Source organism: Tupaia chinensis, unplaced genomic scaffold (assembly GCF_000334495.1).
Source record: "Tupaia chinensis unplaced genomic scaffold, TupChi_1.0 Scaffold000226_1, whole genome shotgun sequence".
Lineage (NCBI taxonomy): Eukaryota > Metazoa > Chordata > Mammalia > Scandentia > Tupaiidae > Tupaia > Tupaia belangeri.
Window position 1 is genome coordinate 7,946,090 of NW_006159701.1, and position 6,437 is coordinate 7,952,526.

A 6,437-nucleotide genomic window follows, 5' to 3' on the forward strand; every position below is an offset into this window, starting at 1 on the left:
CAGGAAGCCAAATCCCATGTGTTTTAGGCTTAAAAAACACTGGGCGCATATGCGTGCATGCCACAAATCCTAGCCTGATGGAGAAATGGAGGAAAGAGATTGCAGCATGACCACAGCCTACTGGGGTGCTTGTGCATGCTCTCCTAATTTCTCTCTCTGCTCTCAGGTAATTAAAAAAGAAAGAAAGAAAAGAGAAAAAAAAATCCTGATCACTAATACAGTAGTCCCTGCTCACATTGCTTCTCACAAGTGGGAACTTCTGGAGTCCTCCTCCAGGTGGAAACTTGGGGACTTAAATTCCTTTTCATTGCATTACTGTGATTTCAACACCGTATTGCCAAATCCACCCTGGGGCTCAACACCTTCCCCAAGAACAGAAGAGAAAAAACAAAAACAAAAAACAGTGCGAGCAAGGCGCTGAGCCACTGGGTTTCAATCACCTAATCACTCCTCCCTGCAAAGGAGTCTGGGAAATGAGCCGGCAAAGAACCTGGAGGAAAAGGTTTGGAGATCAACTGCAGAGACCATCTGAAAAGTGAGTCTCCCCACTTTTCTCTGAATTCAGCCACCTAGTCCTAATGTAGTTACCCAGAGCACCTTGCTTTTTTCATTTAATAATGTGTGTAGGAGATCATTTTGTCAAAGCACAAGGAAAGTGCCCCCTTGTTAGCATGTTGCAGTCGTCCCTTGGTATCCTTGGGGAATGAGATCCAGGACACAAACACACGCAAACCCCCAAAGCTGCAGGTGCTTAAGTCCCTCATGTATCGATAAGATGCCCGGACTATTCATGTATAACCAACACACAACCTCCCCTATACTTTAAATCACCTCTAGATTACTTATACCTATTCTAAGGTAAATGTTATGTAAACAGCTGTTATACTGTATTGGTTTTATTTGTATATTTTTTTGTTGTTGTATTGTTTGAATTGCTTTTTGGGATATTTTCTTTTTTTAGTTTATTTTTAGATTATGATTTCTAGTTTATATATAATCAGTGGGTTTTTTTAAAGAATTATTTAATTTTATTTACCCATTCATTTTAATTTGACGAGAGAGAGAGAGAAAGCGAGAAAGCAAGCCACCAGGTCAAAGGTGCTGTGGTCGGCCATGTGGGAGTGTCCAGCACCTTAACCACCATGCCACCTGATGGTCCCCTAATCAGTGTTTTTTTTTTTTTTTTGGCTACAGTATATTTTTTTAAAATGTTTTATTATCATAATCTTGTTTATATTACATTGAATCACATATAACTTTACAGTGTATTACATTTCTTTTTCCAGAAGAAAAACCATTCATATCAGTCAATACAAAGACATTAAAATCCCCATCATAATCATCCAATATCTTTTCATTTTTCCAGATTATTATCCCAATTCACTACTTATCATTTTGCTTTTAAAAAGACTTTACCCAACATGAAATCCTTCTCAGACCAGTCCAGTTGAGAATACTATACATGTCATCATCAACAGGTAATAAACCACATCTGTGTCCCACTAATGTCATGCCTATTTGTTCTCTTGCTGTCCTCCATACGCTTCTCTTCTCCCGCCCCATTCCACACTGTCGTATCATCACTAACTATTTTCACTGCTTTTATGCCCTCCAATATTTTAATCTCTACCATAAAGTGCAGAGAGTTGGTATATATTAAGTGGATATATACAATATCTTTCTTTCATAGCCTGGCTTACTTCACTCAGCAATAGATCTTCCAAATCTGACCACTTTCTATCAAATGCCAGGGTCTTGTTTTTTATGACTGAGTAGTATTCCATAGAGAATATGTGCCACACTTTTTCAATCCATTCATCAGTTTGTGGGCATTTGGGTTGGTTCCATGTCTTCGCAATTGTAAATAAAGGTGCAATAAACATTATTGTGCAAGCACTTTTCCAAATGAGCGTTCTCCTGTCCTTTGGGTAGATACCCAAAGGTGGAGTTGCTGGATCAAATGGTAGTTCTATTTGTAGATCTTTGAGGAATCTCCATACTGTTCTCCGCAGTGGCTGAACCAGTTTACATTCCCACCAACAGTGTAGGAGAGTTCCCTTTTCACCACATCCCTGCCAATACTTATCACTCTATATTCTTAATCTTTGCCATTCTGACAGGAATCAGGTGGTATCTTATTGTGGTTTTAATCTGCATCTCCCTTATGATGAAAGATGTTGAGCATTTCCTCATACGCTTTTTGGCTTTTCGTATGTCTTCCTTAGATTTTTGTTCAGCGCATTTTCCCATCTTTTAATTGAGTTAATGATTGTTTTTTCGTGTAAGGCACTTGAGTTCCCAGTATTCTGGTTATCAGTCCCTTGTCTGAGGCACATACCATATGGTTTTTTAAGGCATGCATACAGTATATAATAAACAAACCAAAGCTATACACACACTCATATTCATTCACATTCAGCATTACATTATGATGTACCCATTTGTTAATCATTCTATATAATATAGTTGTTAATATGTATTCAATTTTCCTTTTTTCTTTTAACTCTGCTGTGATACACCATCATAGCCTCTTCCTCTTATTTATGTGCATTCTTATGTCCATTATTCAGGCCAGCCTGTGGCCTGATGGTCAAGGCAGGTCAATTCCGCATGGCCAGCCAGGCAGCAGGTCTCTGACCCAGCGGCTTGAAAAACATGCTGGGCACATGTGCATGGGTCCATGCCGAAAATCCTGAATGGAGTAAGAAATTGCAGCGTGACCATACCTCATAAGAGTGCTTTCTCACTTCCCCCCTCTCTGTCTCTCTACAGCGAGTACACATGCTCTCTGGCAGAAAAAAAAAATTCTCATGACTCCCCACCCCCAATCAGCTCCTGGTATCAACAAGTCCTTTGGTTTCCACCCTAGAACGCAAATGTGCAGTGTATGTTAAGCAGACTTAATTGCTTTTTAAGTAAAATATTTCCAGTCTGTGGTTAGTTGAATCTGTGGATGCAGAACCTGGAGATATGGAGGGCTGACTGTATTCCATTGGCTACATGTACCATTTTTATTTAATGAATTTAGTTAAATGTGCATGGACATTTTAGGTTGTTTCCAATCTTTGGTTACATGCAGTGTTGTAATGTGTGTCCTCAACTTCAGAAATTCATAGAAATGGAACCACTAGGGCTGACCCTGTTGCACAGTGGGCTAGCCCTGTACACAGGGAGCCAGATCCCACATGACATTGGCAGCTCAAAAACTAAAATGGGCACGTGAGAGAGAGGGAAAGTGAGAATTCTGACAGGTGCCCCGAATCCTGATGGCCCAAAGATATGGAGGAAAAAGGATCTGGGTGCTTTCTATCTCCTGCGCATATATGTGCCCTGTGGCAGTTAAAAAAGAAGAAGGAAAAATGCAACTACCAAATCAAAGGATATTTATAATTTTAAATATAAATATTGTTGGGGCCAGCAGGTGGTGTAGTGGTTAGGGCACTGGACTCACATGTGGTTGACTGTGACTCAAGTCCCGGACTAGGCAGTTTGAAACTCACACTGAGGGTGTGTGCATGAGAGGAGAGTGGAGGAGAAGGGACTGCAGTGTGGACATCCTCCCATGGGGTGATTTCTCACTTTCTGTCTCTCTGGCAAGTGTATGTGCCCTATAGAAAAAAAATCTCTCAAAATAAATAACTAAATGAATAAAATAAATAAATATAAATATTGTTCTATAAGGGGGAATCTTCAAAAAAAAATTCACAGAAAAAAAGTTAAGTAAAATAATCCTTTAAAAAAATATGGGGCCGGCAGGTGGCATGATGGTTAAGGGCGCTGGACTCCCTCATAGCCAACTGAGGTTTGAGTACTGGACCAGGCAGCTTGCTTTCTCACTTTCTCTCTTTCTCTCACTCTGTCCCTCACTGGTCAAATTAAAAAATAAATGAATTAAATTAAATTAATTCTTTTTTAAAAAGTCATGGAAAGTGCATATTATTGAAATGTACTTTCAACAAAATAAGTATAAATAAATAAATGTAAATACATATAAATATTGTTCTATAAGGGGGTCTTCAAAAAGATCATGGAAGTGCATATTATTGAAATGCATGGACTCCACATTTTTTTGTGTCAAAATAAACTCATACTTGGGAACCAGCAGTTAGCATAATGGCTATGTCGCTGGATTCCCACGTAGTCGACTGCGGTTCACATCCCAGACCCGGTGGCTTAGAACTCACGCCGGGCACATGTGCGTGTGTGCCCAAGATCCCGAGAGGAGAATGGAGGAGAAGGGATTGTGGCGTGACCATCCCCCCTGGGGGGTGATTTCTCACTTTCTGTCTCTATGTCTTTCTCTTTGTCTGTCTGGCGAGTGCATGAGCCCTATAGCGAAAACCTCTCAAAAAAATAAATAAATAAATAAAATAAACTCATACTTTAATTCCATTCTTTCACAAAAGTTTAAAAATACCCTTATTGGGGACCAGCAGGTGGCGTGGTGGTTAAGGCGCTGGACACTCCCACATGGCCAATCAAGGTTTAAGTCCCAGACCTGATGGCTTGCTTTTTCACTTTCTCTCTTTCTCTCTGTGTCTCTCTCTGATCAAATTTAAAAATGAATGAATAAATAAAGTTAAATAAAATTTTAAAAATACCTTACTTTCCCAAGAAATGTGATTACTTTGTGCCCTACTCCACATGTCTTGAGTTTCCTTTCACCCTTGCAAATAGGATCATTCACCTTTTTTTTTTTTTTTTTTTTTTTTTTTTTTTTTTTTTTTTTTATTATACTTTTTTTTTTATTACACGAGAGAGACAGAGAGACAGTGAGAAATCACCCCCAAGGGGAATGGCCATGCTGCAATTCCTTCTCCATTCTCCTCTTGGGATGCTGGGCATGCACGCACGCACATGCACTCGCTGTGTTTCAGCCACCGGGACTGGGACTCGAACCACGGTCGACTATATGGGAGTCCAGCAACATAGCCATTACACCAATTGCTGGTCCCAATTATTAGCCTTCTTTTAGCTTTGCTAATCTGGTAGGAGAAAAATAGCAGTGATTTGCATTTCTTTTCCTTTTTTTTTTTTTTTTTGCTATAGGGCTTGTGCGCTTGCCAGCCAGACAGAGAGAGATAGAGACAGAAAGCGAGAACTCACCTCCCAGGGGGATGGCCACGCACCTGGCGTGAGTTTTAAGCCACCGGGTCCAGGACGCGAACCACAACTGACTACATGGGAGTCCAGCGACATAGCCATTGCGTTAACTGCTGGTCCCCCTGCACTTCTTTTCTTATGAGTGAACTTGAGCTTCTTTATGAAGTCATGTGTTTTTCCTCTGCTATGAATTAACTTCATTTCCTTTGCTCTTTTTTTGATTGATTACTGGCCTCTTTAAAACTGATTTGTAAGTAAAAGCATTGAATAATTTTGTCTATCAAATGTGGTGGGAATTCTTTGTTGCAGTCATTTAACTTTTTTTTTTTTTTTTTTTTACTACTAAATGCTATTAAGTTACTGAGTGTTTCTTTCCTTTTCTTTTTTTTTTCTGAGTGTTTCTGATATATACTCTGTCTCACTGATTTGTCTATTCATGTGCCAGTAGGACACTGTTTTGATCACTACAGATTGCTTATAAGTCACAATCTCGTGCCTTCTTATGTCATCGTTTCTCTTAATGAGGATTTTTAAAAAAAAGGTTTTTTAGAGAGACTTTTGCTATAGGGCGTGTGTGCTCACCAGAGAGACAGAAAGTGAGAAATCACTTCCCCAGGGGGATGGCCACGCTACAATCCCTTCTCCTCCATTTCTTCTTCCTTTTCACGATTTTGAGCACACACACAAAGTTTCCGGTGTGTTTTTCAAGCCACTGGGTACAGGCTTCAGCTGGTCATGTGGGGTCCAACTGCCTTAATTAGCTACCATGCCATCAAGTGACCCCTAGGTTTTGTATTAGGTGTTTTTTTGTTTGTTTGTTTGTTTTTTACAGTTTCTTTCTCCCATGAGAATGGGAGACATAGAGGAAGATAGAACCCCAATAGGGTCTTCATACCATAACCCATCTCCAGCCTCAGCCAGACAGGATCATGGACACAAGCCCAGCATGCACAGGGAGACCACAGGACCTGAACCTGGGACCTTTCCATATGGCTGTGGCATCACAGGACATTGTATTACTGCTGGCTGTGCCACTGAAGCTGGCCAGCTTTGTTCATCTTAGACAGCTCATAACCACTGTGTTATCTATCTAATACTGATACAATGGAAAATTCCCTGAAGCGGGACAGCAGGTAGCACAGAGTTTAAGTCAGCTGGATCCACATGGCCTACTGAGAGCAGCTGGAGAAATTCAGGCTGGACCCGGAGCTTGAAAAACATGCTAGGTGAATAGATGTGTGTGCCCCAAATCCTAGGAGAATGGAGGAGAAAGGATTACAGCATGGCCATCCCTCTGTGGGTGGTTTCTTACTTTGCCTCTCTCTCTCTTTCCC

At 40.5% G+C, this 6,437-nt stretch overlaps 1 protein-coding gene across 1 annotated transcript in view; it reads right to left on the reverse strand.

The window, feature by feature from the left end:
* Positions 1-2,324: 2,324 nt before the first annotated feature.
* The window catches only part of ACAD10 (acyl-CoA dehydrogenase family member 10), a 65,176-nt gene continuing 61,063 nt past the window's right edge, over positions 2,325-6,437 (reverse strand). The window contains exon 20 of the transcript XR_003549332.1: positions 2,325-2,692. The gene's annotated coding sequence lies outside the window, so the exon portion shown is untranslated. The remainder of the gene's footprint in view (positions 2,693-6,437) is intronic.